The 21,423-nt window shown below is 36.7% G+C and overlaps 1 long non-coding RNA gene across 1 annotated transcript; it reads right to left on the reverse strand.

Moving 5' to 3' along the window:
* Positions 1-4,680: 4,680 nt before the first annotated feature.
* On the reverse strand, positions 4,681-19,878 carry LOC140172777 (uncharacterized). The gene is made up of 6 exons (XR_011861754.1): positions 19,462-19,878; positions 18,828-19,013; positions 15,626-15,762; positions 13,941-14,056; positions 12,249-12,299; positions 4,681-4,779 (listed from the first exon to the last, which is right to left on the reverse strand). It is a non-coding gene; the product is annotated as an uncharacterized lncRNA (long non-coding RNA).
* Positions 19,879-21,423: the final 1,545 nt, after the last annotated feature.

Consider the following 21,423-nt stretch of genomic DNA (forward strand, 5'->3'; position numbering starts at 1 on the left):
TTAATTGTGAATACTCTAGCTGAACAGATGATACTATTTTCAATGTTAGTGTTCCACACAGCATTTTAGCATCTACCATGTTCATGGGACTAATTTGAATACATATACCCATCTTCAAATACATTAAGTATAAGCACATGTATACATTTTAATGATAATCAATCCCTCAATAATTTATGAAACTTTCCACCACATAAATGAGGTACAGTTTGAAATACAAAGTATATGTATTTCACACAACATCAAAAGTTCTCAAGCAAATCATTATAGGTGTAATTTACAAAAGATTAAAGCAAATAATGTGTTATCTGCATAAAAATAGATTCCTATTTAAATGTTAGTTTACACTGATAGCTACTGATCGCTTTGCCCCTTTTATTTAGAGCCAAACAAATGAAGTAAAACTCATTTCATTCCAGTGCCTACAATCACGTGTATTCTAGCTGCGCCAATTATAATTACCATGAATTTGCTGGGGAGCTCCACGCAGCTGATGGAATCTTAAACAAAATGCCAAGACTAATAGCAATATACACACAGTTTGTGTGTCAGAGTCGGCGCGACAAGCGGCTAGTAATCACGTGTATTATTTTATCCATGGTTTGTTAAAGCGGGAGTTTACACACAGCTGATGTGGATAGTTCTGACAAGACATACAGCTAATAGTGAAATAAGCATGAGCAGTTTACTACGATGCGCCACTTAGGCAAAAAAAAGTTGTTTGCTTCATCCTCCTCCGATCGACTGTCTCTTTATTAGTCCCTAATTATAGAACTTTTTTTGTTTTGAAAAAGTTTTTTTTTTACAATTTTTTCGAAAAATGTCCAGGAACTTTTTAGATTTGAAAAACTGAAGATTTAAAGAGCAACAGAGTAATGGAAGATACATTAGATTCACCCCCGAATTTGAGATTTCTTGATATTTATCAACACTAAGATGTATTCTTTTTTTCAACTTGAAAGTGATAAATACAACTTTCTAATATTTACTTGTATTTTTGCTTGATTTGTTTCACTCTTTTCAACTCTAAAAAGTCACATGGCTCAAGACAGCTTAGTAAATTGTTGCGAAATAATAGAATCAGAAAAATAACGCGAATCTGAAAATATTGTGATTATAAAGTACATCGTATTCATAAGTATCGCAGACGCTTGGCACTAACTCTGCCATTCGTTATATTATTCACGCGCCAACAAATGTGGTGTAAACAAATTAAAAATTTACCCAGTCAAAAATGCCACTTAGATTTTTAATTATTTTGAATTTTCATAGCGCACTGAAAGCAGACATGGAATTTATTGGTGCAAAAGAATGCATATTTAGACCATGCACATACCATCGCTTAAATTTTTAAAGATGATCTTATTTCATGTGGTTATCACGCGAAATATACTGTTCCAGACAATGCTAGTTAATAAACACGATTAAGAAAAAGCACCTTAAAATAATTGTACTTTCTGTTTGGTATTCCATTTTGGACTTAAACTTTTTTAATAGCGTTCTAGCAGCCCTATATAAAACCAGACACTTGAAAGGCCATGTATCTCCTGGAAAGCGTCTCAATTAAAATTTATTTAAACGCCATAAAATGTTTTCATCAATTCCAGCCAATAAGTTAGTTCTGAATCAATTTAAAAGTACTTCAATTTTTAGTGGACATGCATAATATTTAGTGGAACCAATGTTTTTAAGTATACTTAAACCTGAAATGTAGATAAGAATTTGATTGTTTCCATTTTTTTTATACCCGCTGTATGTTAATGGGTCAGAAGTCACAGTGGAGGCAAAACTTCCCAAAAATAGTTCCCATTATGTTGTAATCCTCATCACAGGGAGTAAAAAAAATAGTCAATTGTCATAATTTTCTTTACAGTGCTTGAATTTGATTCAGGAGTTAAAGGTCAAATGTCCAAAATTGCATACACAGAGATTAAAAATTAAAAAAATGGCTGTGATCTCAAATTTCACTTTAAGTGCATTTTTAGTATTTTTCATCATCAGGGTTATAGCTTCATCAATTCAGCTGCAATTTTGGCATTGTAACTCAACCGCTTTCAATCCAAAATTACCCAAAAAATTCTGATCGAGTTTGACAACAAATTACCATGTATGCAAGATTGTCATCAACTGCTGCCAGCACTCAAACTGTCCTAGCTACAACCCTGGTCATAATGTGTCCTTTTCAGAGTTCAGTGCGGCGAAGTCCAATAGAAATATATATAAAGCATAACATTTGACCCATAAATTTGTATCCGATTCTGAGGTTATAAATTTCTCAAATAAATTATTATCCTATTTGTATTAGAGGAGTAATTTAAGACAAATTTGATTGAATCGGGTGCATTTCAGAAAAATTTGACTTCTGTATGAGATATTTTGACATTTGACCTTATTTACCCATTATAAATCCTTAACTACGCACCCTAGTGCATTATGACAATTGACTTTTTTATTCGTACCCTCGGTAGGGGCATAGAAAAAAATGGAATCAATTCTAATTTTACCCTTGACGGTGTAAAGATGCCAAAAAATGTATTATGTAGGAAAACTAGATGCTAACTCAAAATATCCAATAGCACCCTGTACCTAATTGTGAGCTTTTTTACAATACAAGTTCAATTGTTTAATGCACTTTGCAAGTAGACAAATATGTTAGGCGCTTTGAGGTCACCTGGGAACCAAGGAGAACAGTGCCAGTGCATTGATTGGTCACCCCAGGTTAAATAAGAAATAAATAAAAATAAATAAATAAATAATAAATAACAGAACTTTTTACTGTCATCATATCAGTCACATATAGCTGCAATTTCAGCATAAATACATGATAATCAAAACTTCCTGCATAGGCTTGAATATTGGCACCATTACTAGATTTAAATGAACATTCAGTGATTCATAGACCACTTAAAGGCTTAATGTACAATTTACTCTCCAATTTAAATTTGTCATTATATACTCAAAATGCTGAAATAATACTAGTGATAATTATCGAATGGTTTTGTCCATTTTGAGCTGAAATAACGCAATGTAAATACTGCTTGTTATTTTGGCTGTTTAACTTACGCAGTTCTATAGGAGGACATCCAAAGTCATAATTTCTTGAATTATGACTTTATGTCTAACTTTACTCAGTTTACCTACAAACACAAACCAATTTGGCTGATTCATTTAGGTGCAAGTTGTGACATGTGTAAACATTACAAATATGCCAAAAAATCACGGGGGATGGGATGGAGTTGGATGTTTGTAAAGTTGTTTTGTTTCAATGTTGCAATATTAAATATTACACTGCTGCCTACAAATTGCATTGTGTTTGTTTAAAGTGTGGTTAATGTATATTCGAGCAATTTGACCTGTGTGTCACCATTAGAGTTTGAAATAAAGCTTTTTTTCACCACATGGCAAGCCATGGATAGCAAAGCCATGTGTGTGACCATCACATCCTAATTGTTAGCAGATATAAACAAGTTTAAATGAAAAAATACAGATAAAATGATTAAATACAGAAAATAGTATCTAAATAAATTAGTTATAACACTTGTACTGTGGCTTCTATAATGGAAATTGCATTTGCCAGCAGTAATATTACAAGTTGGAACAAACAGGGCATTATAAGATTACTCCTATAGTAGTACTTAGGGCATGATTTGAATGAGTTAAGTGGGTACTACACCCCTGACAAATTTTGTGCCTATTTTTGCATTTTTCTAAAGTATAACACATTGGTGACAAGTTAGATATGTATATTATAGGGCAAGGGCTACAAACTACTGTACTGAAAATTCAGCAAGTAGATATTGATTTATTGATTTATTGATCAAATATTGGGTTTCCCTCATTTTTTTTTTTTTTTTTACAACTGTTGTCTGTGATGAAATTAAATGTCCAGTGCAGTAGTTGTAGTCCTTGCCCCTATAATATACATATCTTACTTGCCCCCAATGCACTATAATTTTGGAGAAAACTGCAAAATAGGCACAAAATTGGGTAGGGTGTAAGTATCCTTAAAGTGAAACTAAATGGAATGTTTACATGTGTAATTTCTTCAAGGCATTTGAAAGTTATAGTATTAAAGAAGTTGATTAGCCCATCTTGAATGATATCATGACCTTCAATGTACATTTTTGCCAGATTACATCAACTGATTCACATAATGCCCATGGTGAGTACTACAATAAAGTACACTTGTATGATGATGAAGATGATTGCAAAATGTTGCAAATTCAATAATCAATGGTGAAGACGTAACAAGTGATGAGTCTACACTTTAATTCATCTGAATACCGAGTCTTAAAAATGAAAGATGCAGGAGATATAAAAAAAAATGCAAGATGCAGGAGACATACATCGGAATGCACAGAGACTAAATACTGACTTTGTCAGCATGATTCTGCACTTAAACCCAACATCACAATACAAAAATTGTAAGGAGACTTTTTTGTGTCCCATGTGTATTATGGTTGGTGTACTCTTTCTGATCTGATGCCACAAGCCACAAAGCTAGCTGGTGCAGAGGAAATGCAGGCCATGAGCTTTGGAACTGGTGACAACCAGAGGCCTAATGAAATCATTAAAATGCTGCTTCATGCTCCATGGACACAAATATTTTGTTCATATGCCATCAAATGTGGGTCTTTCCAAAAATTCTTCAATGCTATATAGTTGAATTGGCTGCCCTGGTTGCTATTCGACCATCTCCAGCATGTTGCTCCAACCTGAAAAGCCACACCTTTGGATAGAGGAAAGTTGGATCTCCAGCCATATCTACAGGATTGTCCCCTGAAAACAACAAAGATACATGCAGCATGTTAAAAATGAAAATTAAAACATCAATTCACAATGTACACATACCCCTCACCCCCAGAAAGCAAGTTACACTTACATCGCATACTATATGCCTACCCCTGCCTGTAAGCGCCTCCAAACGAGGACACACATGCATGCAGTGAATCGACATACCATGGACATACTCATACACACTATGAGATGGTACTATCCAAGTGGTTACAGAATACAACCTCTATTATGAGACACACTTCGGAATTTGTATTTTTGTTATTTGCAGCCAAAGCTTGGATGGGCCCGTTCCCCATGAGGTTCAGTGGTGATTACAAATGCCCCAAACAGACACCACCCACACACACCTACATCCATGCATTTTGTAGAGTGCAGAAATGGTGATTTTTCTGAGGGTGTAATTTCAATTATCTTATCTTTTTACTCTGAGGATTGAACAATTGAAATTTCAACATTTTACATGAAATAATATATTAACAATTTTGATGAGTATCCACCAACAGATTTCCTTTGGGATTATTTCACACATGTACACATTCAAAAATAAATTTCTGTCCCTTTATTTTGAAGTGCATGTATCGTACAGAGATTCCAATACAAGCCAGTAGATTAGCTAATTGGTGCATTAGTATGTACCCGCTGAACAGGTTGTTCTTAAAAAACAATGCTGGACCCTGGGGCTTGAATTGAGGGAAGCAAACCCACAAATACCCCTCTAGGACACTTGTGTGGTTGTTAACAATTATAATAGAAAATGAAAATAAAATGTTGATTTTAAGATGTGGAGCCATTTTGATTTAACTCCTGGTGACCATTAGAGGTCACATGTCATACATGGGTCACTAATTACAAATGCTCCGATCTTGTTGAAAGACATACCAAATTACTCCTCTGATTAGAAGGATTAAAACAATGTGTTGTGCTATATACTGTGCCATCTATTATGGAGTTGTTGCACAAAAACGCATATTGGGGTAAAATGACACATTTTTGGTCGTACATGGGTAATAATTTCAACTCACTTCGATTTTGGCAAATTAGTTGTCAAATTGCTCTTCATGATATAAGCCAAGTATTTGATATAAGAATAAAATAGTATAGAATTCACCTTCTCAATTGAACGAGCAATTGAAGTTAAAAGTTTAACAGTGGACTATGAACCCCTATATGGCCTTTGGCCTTGTTTGCCACATATCTCAGTCAGTGAACACAGCACATATATGAAAAACTATTCATTTTCTGATTCGTGTCAGCTTTACAAACAATTTGCCACCGCATTTGTCAAAAGTGAACCAAGTTGAAATTTTACCGTGTACAACCAAAAAGTCACATTTTGACCCAAAAATGAGGATTTTGTATACTCCATAACGATATGTCATATATAGCACACACTATACATTATTTTAATCCTTGTGATCAGATGACAAGATTGGAGCAATTTCAATTTTCCACCCCTGTATGGCCTTCCGTGACATCTAGCATTTACTAGGGGTCAAATCCAAAATAGCTCCAAGTCCTAAAATCGACATTGGATCTTGAACTTGATGTGTGGAAACTCTCATGCTTCTACTGAAAGTACACAATGCCTTTAGGTTTGCAGCTCTACTATATAAAAGTGTTTACACAAATTTCCATTTCATTTCATTTTAAGGTAGAGATTGGCAGGGGTGGAGGTAGCCGCCCCCTGTTAGAATCTTGCCTCTGTAAAATGCTTCCTGCCCTGATATTTAAGATATTTTATTCTTTTTTCTTTACTTTTTTGCCTATTTTTGATCATTTTTAGTAAAATTTTGCCCCTTGAAAGTTGCCTTCCCTTGCCCTGGCAAAGTCCTGGCTACACCACTGCATAGAAAGTTAAGCAGCCAGAAAGAAAGGCAGAAAGAAGGTAGATAGTGGGGGAGGGGAGGAGGAGAGGAGATGGAGAGTGAGAGGGGCTGGAAGAAGAAAGAAGAGGAAGAAATGAAGAAAAAAATGCAAACAAATAATGGGAATGAAAGAGAAGCTAGGAAGAGGGGATGAGGGAGAGAGAGTTGGAGAAAACGGAAATGATTTAAGAAGAACGAACAGGAAAACAAACTCGAAGGGCTATTTCGTTGCTGTTGAATACCACCGACTTTATCACCATTTACAGCAACTGCACATGTAAACCCTGGATATAAACCATGCACATTACAGCACAAGGCAACCATTTGATGATGTCAAAGCATTCTTGCGTTATGTCATCAGCGCACCAAAGGCAGAATAGTGTACTGCAAACCAGCCAGCACTTGAAGTCTATGGTACATGTAGTACCATCAACCAAGTTATCGACCTCAAGTACTTGGGTTCCAAAATGGGCTCTAGTGTTGGAGACCTAAACAGAAGAAAAGCACTAGCCTGGGCAGCTTTCTGGAAAAAGGAACGACTTTGGAGAAGCCCATCCCTGCCAGTTGAAACAAAAATCAATGGAAAACAAGATCATGCCTTTGCAACATCTTGCTACAGAGTCATATTTAAACATCAAGTGTGTGGATCAGATTCCAAATTAAACGATCTACAATCTGACCAACACCACTCCACTCATTGCCAGAGTCAAGATTCATCAACTCAAATTTCTCGGCCATATACTGCATCTTGAAGACAACGAGCCTGTGAAAGAAATGCCCTTTGTATTCCACCACATGGGAAGAGGAAATTACCGGAACAGCCGCGCACACACTGTACTTAGAGTATGTCCAGCACCTCGTGGGAGATACTGAAGGGATGCTGTAGCCAAACAAAATTGTTTTGCCTGCCCAAGATCACAATAGTTGAGAGAAAACTTGTAGTCACCTGCAAGCAGCCCCATTTAACATCACAATAATGCAGGTTTATGTGCCAATTTCAGACTATATGATGAGCATGTGGAAACCTTTTACACCCAACTGCAGGAAGTCATCAACAAAGGTTTATGTGCCAATTTCAGACTATATGATGAACATGTGGAAACCTTTTACACCCAACTGCAGGAAGTCATCAACAAAGTAAAAAAAGAAGGACATTTGATCATCCAGGGTGGCTGGAATACAAAAAGTCGGTGAGGATGCACTGCAAGACTGTGTGAGAACGTCTGCGGCCCCTCTTGCAATACTGTAAACCAATGAAAGAGGGCTAAGGCTGTTGGAATTTACAAGACTAACAACATGATACTTGCCAACACTCTTGGAAAACACAAGCCACCTCGCCGCTGGACCTGGCACTCACCAAATGGACGATACCATAATCAAATCGATTATACTGATGCAGAAGCGGTTTCAGTCAGGAATCAACAAAGAGACAACAAGGACCTACCCAGGTGCAGACATTGGAAGCAACCATGACATGGTGATATTAAACTTCTGAGTCCGGCTAAAGAATACCAAAAAGACCAAGAGCACCAGGATCAAGTTCAACTTGGACAGACTGAAGGACCCCAACATCTTTGCTTCCTTCAAAGCAACAGTTGGTGGGAAGTTTGTTCCTTGTTGATGCTCAATGACAATGACGGTGCCGAAATGCTGACATCAAAATTCAACATCGCAGGAAAACATGGGTTACCGAGGACATATTGGAACTATGTGACAAAAGGAGGAAGCTAAAGAATGATAAGAATACACCAGCAGGTACCAAAGGGTACAAGGAGATCAGGAGAAGTATGAACAAAGCTAAGGACTCATTGGATCCAGAAACACTGTACTGAGCTGGAGGAAAGCCTGGAGAAAAACTACAGCGGAAGAGCATTTCAGATTGTCAAAGACCTCACAAAACCTAGACAGCCACGAGTCAACACCATCCAAGACAAAGAGGGGAACTGTCTCACAGAAGAAGAAGGCATACTAAAGAGGTGGACAGAGTATTGCTCAGACCTTTACAACCACCAGACAAATGGAGATCCTGGTGTAACCACAAGCCAGGAATCATCAAACAATGATGACTTTCCCGTCTTGAGGAAGAGGTGGAGAAAGCCATTAAATCACTTAAGATTGGAAAGGCTCGGGGTAGACAATGTTACAGCTGAGCTCATCAGGCATGGAGGCGAAATGACAATTGACATCCTCCCAGTCATTTGCAATAAGATATGGCAATCTGGTGATTGGCCAAAACCATGGACTCAGTCGCTCATCATCACGTTCCCCAAGAAAGGCAATCTGCAACAATGCCAGAATTACAGATCCATCAGTTTAATCAGTCACGCCAGTAAGGTCATTTTAAAGTATTACTGAATAGGCTGAAACCACAGGCAGAAGAAATTATCTCGGAGGAGCAAGCCGGTTTCAGGAGTGGAAGAAGCACAACGGAGCAAATATTTAATCTGCGTGTCCTGGGTGAAAAATACAACCAACACCAGCAGGTCATCTTCCATGTGTTCATTGACTTCATGAAGGCCTTTGACCGTGTATACAACGCATTGTGGGCCACAATGAAGAGCTACAACATGGGTCAGAAGCTAATCAATTCAATCCAGCAACTGTACAGTAAAGCCAGCATCGCAGTACTTGCACAAGGCAAAATCGGAGAATGGTTTCACACGTCAGTTGGCGTACGGCAAGGTTGCCTGCTATCTCCTACCTTGTTCAATATCTTCTTGAAAAGAATCATGACTGAAGCACTAGAAGACCATTGTGGAACAGTCAGCATAGGAGGCCAAACAATCACAAACCTAATGTTTGCTGACGACATTGACGGACTAGCAGGAAACAAAGAAGAGCTGGCAGACCTTGTAATTATAGCGGCTGGACATATCATCAACCAGATATGGCATGGAGATAAGTGGAGAGAAGACAAAGCTAATGAACAATAATGACGGATACAGATCTATTCACAGCTTAGTTGTTCTTAACCAATACACAAATCCCATGGTAATACATAAAAAGAAAAGCATAGTGAGACTGCAGCATAATATAGCCACAGAGTAAACAAAAGTTGTTTCACATACATAGCTGTAAGTTTAACATCATATTAAATAATGTTACTTGGAAGATGGACATGTTAATTTCACCAAAATGCAACTTTCAAATCTCTTCTTTATAAAGAATACCCTGTCATGGAAATTCTATCAAAAATATATAATTAAGTATGAAGCCAAATCCAACAACAGAATTTTCAATTGTGATTTTTTCTCAAAAAGCGTGTTGCATTGAATAGAACTGTATGCAATGGGCCGACGACCTACCTAACACAAGTTACCCAATTTTGGAAACGGGACACTGATCAAGTCAAGTCAAGTAAAAGTAAAACTTTATTAAATCCATGCAAGGGAAATTACACTCATGGGTGCTATACTGCTCATAATTGTACAATCTCATAAATGATTGTACAATCTCATAAATATTGATTAGCAACAGGCTAGGGGCCTCATTTTGCAGACCTGTTACTTGCCCACTGAAGCTTCCTTTGAGAATGAAAGTCATGATACTAGGCTACACTTTTTGTCTGAATCCATGCATAAAATAGAAATGGTGAACTAAATACTGGGTTCTCTGCAATTTTGAGGTCAGAATTTGAGTATTATTGTTGACTGTAGGCTATTGAACTATGCCACTGGATACAATGTATATGACCTTTGGCTTAAATACTGACTGTTGCTATAAAAACGAATTCTGTTTTAGAGTAAAGTGAGTCCTGATCCTGAGTAAATTGAACCCGACTTACTTTTCTCCCAAATTAAGTCCTGGTAAAAGAGCTCTTATTTTCACTCTTATACTGATCAATAGTGTGAACAAAACGCTTCTTTGCACTTAAAACAAAGGCATCATCTTAAAGACACTAAACTTAAATTACCAAATAATGTAATTGGTTAATTGATGGATAATTTTGTTCACAGTGGCGTAGCTGGGATTTTTTTTAGGGTGTCAAGCCTGTATGGGTCTGCGGCCCAAATCCTCCAAACAAATATTTTGCCGCCCCTTCCTCAACAGCCCTAAAAAGGTTGACCTAATTTTTCCAGGTGGTTTGAAAAAGTGAAGACAAAAAAAAAAAAAAAAAAGGAATACAAAAGGTAACGCCCTAAAAGCAACTCATTTAGTTCCATTTTTTAACAAAATTTTAAAATTTTTCAAATTATATCGTTGGCCTGTGGAACTCTCTTTCTCTTTGTTTTCCCCTTTTTCCATCTCTCTCCTCCTTTATAATTTTGCCCTGCGCTGGGGGCGCAAATGGGCAAAGGGCCCAAATATGCATTGCCAGGGGGGTACCCCTACCCCCCCCACCTCAAGAAGCTACGCCACTGCTTGTTCAGCATATTTTGACACCTCATTCGATTATATGCATTTTCCCTCAAGTTATACCAATTTGAATGGAAAAAGAGAGGTATTTCAGAAGTGACACATGTTGGCTATTTCTTCCCACAGAATTCAATTCCACAGGCTTTTGTAGATCAACCTCTAACTTGTTGTGCTCATAGTCAGCATGTTTTGGACAATCTCCCCCAACTTCAGTATTTTCACACCCAGTTAGAAAAACACTGTATTCCATGTCTTATGTACAATAAAATCCTATTTACTGTTCACATTTTGCTCACCATTTTTAAGTATTACATCAGCCAAGTTAATATTTTGATAATGATGATGATGATGAATATATGATAATGGTGACGATGATGATGTTGTTGATGAAGATGATGACAATGATGCTGATGAAATTGTTGATGATCAGGTGATTTGCGCAACAAATTTAATACAATCACAAATTTTCCCTTGTCGGCCATGTATTGAACAGGATTATTTTGAAATTTTAAAATGTCTTAGAATATCACAAACCAAACAAGTATGTTAATATCAAATATGAATACAAATTAAAATCACTGGGGTTTGATAGGGAGAGTCGCCATAACTGTTTTAAATACGCCCTGTTGGTTAGGCTCCAATCACTCAGTGTACAAATTGAATGGCGCGCATACAAGTTCTTACGATCGACAGCTGCGAAATTCATTCCCACAGTATAGAACATATGGTACATTTCTACTGTATATGGTAAGTAGTATACACAATAGCTATACCCAATAGGCCCATATGATATACCACACTAGTTGTTGCAGGGATTTGAGACCATCCATGTTTTTATATTTATCTATAAAATCCTGGTTCCTTGATCAGCATAGCCACTTTTTGGATCAAGAAATCAGGTTTTGTAAATCAAGACGCCAGTCTCTGCACTGAGGAAACCAGTCTTCTCTTTTATTGGACAAAATAACATGCCAGACGAGTTATTCCTGTAACGCACACCACCTGATGATGATGGTATTATGATAATGATGACGACAAAGAAGATATGGAAAGTATGATGATGATGATGCTGATGACAATGTTGATGATGACGATCATGACAGCAGAGATATGATGATGTAATTATAGCTGCTGTTGATGAAATTTATGATGATATGATATGAAAGAAGATGATGATGCTGATAATGATCAATCCAAAATAATGAGCACTACAATCAAACAGAAGTTTACCTTCTGGATCCAAATTGACAAAACTGCTGGGTTAGACAACAATCTGCATATCTGGAAAATATAACCATGTGAATGGATAATAATTTTGTCAAGAAATTTAATTAATTTAAACACAACTATAGTCTTTATTTGAAAACTTCAGAAAATATTTTGAGGTCTGTGCTATTTTAACCAAGAATAGTGTAAAAATTAAATGATTTTGGGGGCTAACTTCTGAAGGGCACATCCCCTCAACTTTTGAGGGGACCATCCTCCTCATAAACTCCATGCATTGTGTAAGTTAGACCCACATTTTGAGGTGTGTTATTCAATATGGGGGTAAAATGTGCGCAAATGGCTTCAACAATCAGACTTCGCTTTGAAAAAAAAACCCATCTTCTGGTGGGGCATATCCCCTCAGACTCTCCAATCTGTCCTGCAAGCATTGAAAGAAATGATCGAGCAAGACATTTACAAAATTAACTGTGTGAGCACTTAGCCTGAGTGTATCATGCATATTCTTGGCATTGTAGCTGCAAAACACCATGCTCCTATGGTTGTTGTCTTTGTTTAGCAAACTGTGGGAGGAGTTGTGGATTTACCGGATGTAAACGTAATTAACAGCAAAAAGAATGAGAGTTGTAGCATTCTATAGCGAGCTTTGATCAAAGTGCAAAATGTGATTTCCTTGATTTTCCACTACTTTTCAATTTAGTGCTGGGAGTTACCGTTTAATTTTGTATCCGTTTAAACGGGTCGGCATGTTTGGGCGCTTAAACGTGTACATTACCGAAAGTGGAAATTACATTTTGTGAACAAAATAGCTCCATCATTGGCATATACGAAAACTCCTCAAAAAAGTTTAAAAAAAAAAAAAAACGGCTGTATATTAGAAATTTTTGAAATCTATTTCCATGTTGTTTCATATATCAGTGAAAACATTGTGAATGAAAATGCTTGGATGTGATTAACAGTTCTTCAGGTGAAGAACATAAGTCAATTCTCTTGCTGATCACTTCTTCGTAGTGGTCATTTGCAAGAGAGTTCTAATCAACCATGGTCCGGTTGTCAGATCTGGATATTAGGCTCGAGCTATTGGTCAGCTTGAGGCTAGCATAACTCCAGCGAAACAAGTTGCGGCAACTTTAGGGGTAATTCTCGCAGTATGATCTCCAAGCTCAAAGCTAAGTTTCGTCAGACCGGGGATGTCAATGTCAAGGGTAATATGATAATATTGATAACAGGAGAGACCAGACTGGTTGTAGTCAATGGAAATCTAAATGCAATCAAATATCGAGATGACAATGATTTGGCACATTTCGTTTGAGACCTCCTTGTCTTTCAAAGACAGTTACTCAACCATGGAATAAATTACGATTACAAGTTTGGTGTCATTGTATACAGAAAAGAACAATTGTATTGATATGAAACAATACGAAATAGATTTCAAATATTTCTGATACTTAGCCGTTTTGGAAAGTTTTTTGAGGAGTTTATTTAATTTAACAGCAGAATGTGACATGAAACAGGATCTAATTGTTTTGTTTTTAAGCCTTTCCTAATGTATAAGTAACATGCCACTTTTCCATTTTTCAAAACATAATGTTTCTATATTAAGTTGTTTTGGCTAGATACAAACAAGCTAATTAATATATGGTATAATTTTTTCCTGATAGCAATTACAAATTGTATGATTGAAAATTGTGCACTCACCCACATGTTAATGCTCCTCTCCAATATTTAAGTGGTACATTCTCACACACCAGCACTCAGCTTTTGCCTAACATGTTAATCAAGATTGGTGGAATTTTCCCAGCCATGTTAATAATCTACACAGACAACAGAAATACAAACAAATTGCATAAGCACAAGAAGAAAATTCACATCTAGACAACTTTAGGGTTGCAAACATGACTGAGTAAACAACCAAAATAAAACAAAAATGGCCTTGGGTTATCACACAAAATAACAGAATGAAGCCTAGCCTAGAGAGGTAACAATGACAATTTGGGTTACAAGCTCCTGTAGAAATGATGATGAATATTAGGGTTGCAAGTCTTGCGTAGGGTTATTGGTGAAAATTATGGTTAGCACTGATGAAAATTAGGCCTATGATTCAGTTAGGGCTAGGCCCGGGATATGGTTACAAAAATGTAGGTTTATGGCAGGGTCAGGGTTATAGACAGTATCAGAGGGGCATGGATTACTCAGCAGTCAAGTTAGCTCAATTGATAAGGCGTTCGACTATATGGTACGACTGCGGGTTCGAACCCTGGCAGTGCCTACACATGGAAAAATGAGTTAGCTTGAAATTCCCCTGGACAGGAACTTACTGCTAATCGTTGTAACCTGTACGTCTGAAACTCGGGGAGCTGATCCTGGTTGCGAAGGTGATTTGTGGAATACTCTTGAAGCAGTAAAGTCCCTGATTTGTTGTTTAATGGTTTATGGAATGATGTGGAGCCGAGTGGTCAGCGACAACCTGTAAAGTGTGCCGAGGCTTGTGGATCAACGTCTAGGGCGTTGTGCCTGTGCGTAGGGCACTACTATATGCCAACAATATATAAGCTTACCAAAAAATGGTGCAATTTTAAGTTTATCAACTAATTTTCATGCAGTGACAACTTGAAAATTATAGCAAATCACACAGCAGTCACTTTTTTTAAATGTTCAAACCATCGGTGGATATGATTTTCTCCAATTTTCGAACAGGAAATTGTGAAGCCTTGCACGGCATAATGCGTCTATGCTTGTTGCAATGTCGCTACATCAGTTTCAATTGGCCACCATATAACCCAACTTCAGTACCCAATAGTCACAAATCACCAGGTTTATGAAGCTAAACAGGCAAGAAAACACCACCAAATTGATATGATAGACCCAGGGGCTATTTTAACGTGTCTCACCGTCACGTTCGTGCAATGAGATAAAAGTGTTGATGAAGTAGAGAGCGTTTCAAAAATTTAAAAATGAAATTTTTACCTGAATGTGACCGTAAGAAATAAGGCTCTACCATTGTCTACTATTAAAGCATATCTACACGGATGGTTAATTGTCACTGCATCGAATATTTTATCTCACACGTGAACGTGACGGTGAGGCACGATTAAAATAGCCCTGTGATAGACATTAAAGTAAACTTGAAGCATTTGATCAAAGGCAGTTTGAAAATTGCAATAAAAATGCACCAATAAATGCTTCCCCATTGAAGTAAGTAGGTCTGAAGAAGAAACCCTGAAAATCCACCCAAAAATCAGGAAAGAAGACATGAATTTGGCCTTAAAAGCCTCAAAATTGGCTGACAATATATAGGAATTCCTGATTAATCCTGAAAACATACATCTTTGAAAGGGTCCTTCTTTCTTGACCTGAGAGCTTCTTAGCACTTTGAAACTTACACTTTCTGAAAATTGAAGGTCAGCTGGTGGCAGCCAGTGCAGAGAAAGCAGAGTCAGTGGGATTTTGCAGAAAATTGCTGACTAGATCACCCTATGACCATACAGGTAAATGCCAGATCAAAAATAGCTTGTTGTTTCTGAAATACAAAACATTTTGAAAGCTTAGTAAAATCTTCATAACAAGTAAGATCCTTCTCATTTCTTCTTATAATCCAAGCCTAATACTGATTTTGATTGTTTTCTCTTTAAAGTACTATGTGTATTTAGCTTTCAATTTTAGCTTTTAAAATTGTATGTTTCTAACAGAAGATACAGGATATTGCATAAAAATGGTTCAAAGTTTTGACAAAACAACTTATTTTGAAAATCTGTAAAATTACTTATCGTTCAGCACAAACTTATTTGGAAAATGTTAAATGCAGGTATTTTTGTTGTGTCCTGTCGATTTCTAGTATTTATGATGTTATAAAGCAATCCTTTTATGGAATAAGTACATATCCTTGATTGACCTTATAGGCCTACTATTCTTTCTTAATTGGCAGCAGTTTTGAAGATAATTATTTAGGTGTGTGTGAGTTTCCTCATTTTAAATGCTGGCAGATATGCATTTGTCATAAAATTACAGAAATGTATTTGTTCACAGTATTTTGGCAAACTTAATTGCAGCTAGGTTTAAATGTGAAGATAAAATGTGCTGCAAGGTTTCCTCAAGGAAGTTATTTTTCTGTAATTATGACACATTGGGTAAAAAATTGTGTTTAAACTGACATAAAAAGTACATTTTTAACATATCTGAACTCATATTGAAATGTTTCACTTAAACAGTATTCAATTGTAGGCTCTACATCTGTACCAAATTTAGTGTATTTCCTAATTCTGTTGGTCAGGCTGACGCCTCAAAGGGAAATAGCCTTGTAAAACCAGTCTCATATAAATGCGCTTTTACTTGTACAAAGAGGACTAGGGACAATGTTCCTGGATGTCCGATCAGTGAATGTATGGTTTCTCCAATATATTGTACAATACTGGCTAGAACAATGGTGATAATTAAGCATCCACATGTTATGAGGCCTTTGTATTTAAGCTGCAGAATGGATTAATGGAAATGTAGCCAAAATATGCAAATTAGCTCATTAATATTCATAAATAAGTTGATCACTTTATTGCATTTAAACTGCACAATGGATTAATGAAAATCTAGGCAAAATATGCAAACAAGCTCATTAATATTTATAAATATGCAAATAACATCACACAAAAATATAGGCCTACAGCACATGAAGCCACCATATCCTATCATTATACCAAGTTTGATGTTCTCAAAATGTTTTTGAGATACCGGTACAGTACATTTTTATATACCATGTCCCACATGCATACATCACTATATGAAACAAATTTTTGGTGTTTTTTTTACCATCCAGAGTTCAATTTTTGCAGATAAACGAGGCAAAAACTGGCAAAAACCTGTTTTTGCATGTTTTTGCCCGGTTTAATTCCTGGCAAAAACTCACAATTATAGTTACTCAAACATTAAAAGTAGCACAAAACTTTAATGAATCATTCAACATATTTTTTGTCTCATCAAGTCCTTAAAATGAAAAAGTTTTGAATTTATTATATATGCCGCATTTCGGTTAAATGGACAAGAACAATGAAAACTCATGCCTTTTATCCAGTACCAGTACAAATATCATATGACTGCATGGCGACGTCAGCAATTAAGCCTTTTGATTTCACACCACCAAACAAATCCCCATAGAGATATGTACTAAATTTGCCTTCAGAAAACATCACTTTTTTCTTTGCAGCTGAGAGACTCGGTACTTAGCGACAGCTATGATGGTTGAAATTAGCCCTAGCCTGATCCCTCTGGCTGGGTAAAATTATATTGACCACCATTATCTTGTCACAAAAATCGTGCAATATTGTCAAAAGTGAACTCTAAAAAAATTGATGTTTTAATAAAAAAATGTCAAAATTATGCACAAAACATCCTTATATTTTAAAACGGTAAGACTTTCACGCTTGTAAAAGCTGTTTCTGGTGCATGGTCTAAATATGCATCTTTTTGCACCAATAAATCTATAATGTCTGCTTTCAGTGCGCCAAAATTCAAAATAATTATAAAATCTTAGTGGCATTTTGACTGCAAATTTTTGTTTTGTTTACACCACATTTGCTGGCGTGAACAACATACCTAATGCGCTTAGTCTGCGTTGAACATACGCGCAGAGATGCACTGCGTCATGCTACATAAATCGCGCAGCGTAATCCCAATATTTCAGCATTCGCGCATTTCTGATATATATATTCATATTTCCGTCAATTTACTATGCTGTCTTGAGCCATGTGACTTTTAGAGTTGATAAGAGTGAAACAAATCAAGCAAAAATACGAGTAAATATTAGCAAGTTGTATCAGTTTCAAGTGAAAGAATACATCTTAGTGTTGATAAATCTCAAATTCGGGCGTGAACAGAATGTGTCTTCCATTACCCACTACACCCCTGGCCAATGCTGTGCCTATTTTTGCATTTTTTGTCAAATATTATAGTGCTCACAATTGATGACAAGTAAGGTATGTTTATTATAGGGGCAAGACTACAACTACTGTACTGAAAATTCAGCCACTCAAAGCAAGTACTTAGTGATTTATTGATCAAATATTGGTTTTCCCTATTTTTGATTATAACTCCTAAACTGTTGTCTGTGCTGAAATAAAATTTCCAGTGCAGTAGTTGTTGTCCTGACCTGATAATATACAAACCCAAATACTTGTCCCCAATGCACTATGATTTTGATAAAAATGCAAAATAGGCACAAAATTGGGCAGGGTGTAGTACCACTTAAAAATCATTAAAACATACTTGATCTCTCCCATCTGTGGTATACTTGCAGGAATTAATATTACTAATTAATCATGATCATTAACAATCCAAATTTGGCTAAAATTATGTAAATTTCTGCTAATTTAAATGCTGAAATTGGGAATGCATGTTTTTTTTTTCTGATTTGAAATTCAAGGAAGCACAACCATAATACTATTTGGTCTATTTGGTGGTGTGAAATCTGAAGACAGCAGCATGTGTCTGATGATTGTTTCCTATTTCAGACTATCTGTAAATTAACTTATTTTAGCATAACTTGAGCAAGAAAGTTGGTTAAAATTTATTTTCAAGCAGAATCATTGTGTACGGTACCTGATATCTGCTATCTACTGAAGATAGCATTGTGATTACCATGACACCATATCCCACATTAGAACAGGCAGCAGTCGATCCACTCCCAACAACCACAATGACATTCTGGATGATCCTCTTTGTGTTTCTCTACCTTCTGCTCCACTAGCCACTACAAATTGTCAAGGTTCATCATCAATCCAAGGTCTATAGTCACGCATGTATATACATGCATGCAAACAAACAAACATAAAAACAAACAAACATGAAATTAAAAGCTTAGGATTTCCTGAATTTACAGTCAAGAGTGCCAGGCAGCTAGACAGACACGCAGAAGCAGTTAAAACATGACCAACGCATGAGTTATAAATGTTGAATTACATGGGTCTTAGGTGAAATCTTAAGCTTATAACCTAGTACATGTACAAGGTAAGCTTACCTAATCTTGGCGTTCATTTCATGATCTCCAGCGCACGAGTTCACAATGAGTTCATGATGCTTTCTGCGCACTGTCGGTAATGACATTGCATTGATGCATACATTATGATTGTAAACAAAACGTGCACACATGGGTGTAAATCCATCTATGAAATTTAAGCACGCACAAACTCTCCCATTATGGGTCAGAACTCACCTTAGCATTTACAGAACTCACCTTAGCATTTAATACTAGTAAATGGTGCCTTTTCTGCAATTTTAGCTTTCTACATAACTCATAATCAAAAGTGTCTCACAATGAATACAAACATCGATTCTGCAATAATGGTTTGAAGGAACAAGCTTTCAAATGGGACCAATTAATTCATTACTGTGTGACAAAGTAGCATAACTTTTTGAACGCCCCTCATACATAACTGAACCTGGAACCTTTGAATCACCGGACCGATGCCCTACCAACAGAGCTATTGTTTGTTTACCCAGGTTGGTCCGTGAGGAACACATATGCTAATCCATGGAAAACCATGGACCGTTCCAAGCTCATACAAATGCACAAGCCTGAATAGCCAGTGTAGGCTAATATATGCATGCTGGCCTAGATAGCTTTGATAAACAAAAAGCAAGAAATGGAAGAAAATAGCTAGAAACAAGAATAACGAGAGAAGACCACTCCCAAACACAATTGTACAATTTTACTCTTAGCCCTTACTTCGTGAGAAAGGAAACTGGAATTCAATCTCAGGCCCTGATGCAAAGGCTGTGAGTCAGATGGAGAAGAGCAGTGATGATATTATCTTTATTAGTATATAGGGCTTCGATTTAATACCTGCAAACTCAGTGTGTACTATAGTAGTATAAGGGGCTGTGCAATAATTATGAGCCCTGATGGCTTATATGGGGGAGGGTAAAATTGATAATCAATAATGATTACATGGTCATTTTTTTAGGTGAAATCTTAATTAAAGCTTAACCACCTTGTACATGTACAGGGTAAGCTTACCGGATCTTGGCGTTCATTTCATGATCTCCAGCGCACAAGTTCACGATAAGTTCATGATGCTTTCTGCGCACTGTCGGTCACGACATTGCATTGATATCCATATCATGCACATTATGATTGTAAACAAAACGTGCACACATTAAACATGCACAAAATCTCCCATTATGGGTCAGAACTCGACACCTTACCATTGGTACATTACCAGTAAATGGTGCCTTTTCTGCAATTTTAGCTAGTAAACTACATAAATCATAATCAAAAGTGTCTCACAATGAATGCAAATGCTTATAAATCAAAACTTTATTCAGCACAGGGCTCAATCAAAGTTTGCTCCAGCTAGACTCATACACACAGGCCAATGCAGATTTCACACCACCAAATAAATCCCCATATAGAGATATGTACTAAATTTGCCTTTAGAAAACATCATTTATTCTTTGCAGGAGCGACTCGGTTCTTAGCGACAGCTATGACGGTTGAAATAAGCCAGCCTGATCATTATTTTTTATGACTGTACCGGTACCTCGAAGCCTATGATGTCTGGAAATTACCTAATTTACAGGCTTAATCGTGCCAGGGTTTCTGTAAAGAAAAGGCTGCTTAAAATCATTTTATACTTCATCTCTCCCATCTGTGGTATACTAGCAGGAATTAATAATTAATCATGATCAATCCAAATTTGGCTAAAAGTATGCACATTTCTGCTCATTTTAATGCTTAAATTGGGAATTAATGCATGGGTTTTTCTGATAATTGAAATTCAAGGGCTCACAACCATATATTACTATTTGGTGTTCTGAAATCTTTTGGACCTTGGATGATCTTCAAGGACGCTCATGCCATCCTTGAACTCGAAGGACTATTTCGTTGCTGTTGAATACCACCGACTTTATCACCATTTACAGCAACTGCACATTAAATTGAATTTCATTTGAATTTTCACCTCCGTAGGGAGCAAATTAAATTATGATGACCATTTTGGTAGAATTCAAGGAGATAGGCTTCTTCTGCAGGGTGTCCTAACCATATACAGTGATGCAAACATCGAATACTGCTGCAATAATGGTTTGAAGGAACAAGCTTTCAAATGAGACCAATTCATTACTGTGCGACAAAGTAGCATACCTTGTTCTACAAACTTGACCGCCCCTCATACATAACTGAACCTGGGACCTTTGA

Source organism: Amphiura filiformis, chromosome 2 (genome assembly GCF_039555335.1).
Source record: "Amphiura filiformis chromosome 2, Afil_fr2py, whole genome shotgun sequence".
Taxonomy (NCBI): Eukaryota; Metazoa; Echinodermata; class Ophiuroidea; order Amphilepidida; family Amphiuridae; genus Amphiura; species Amphiura filiformis.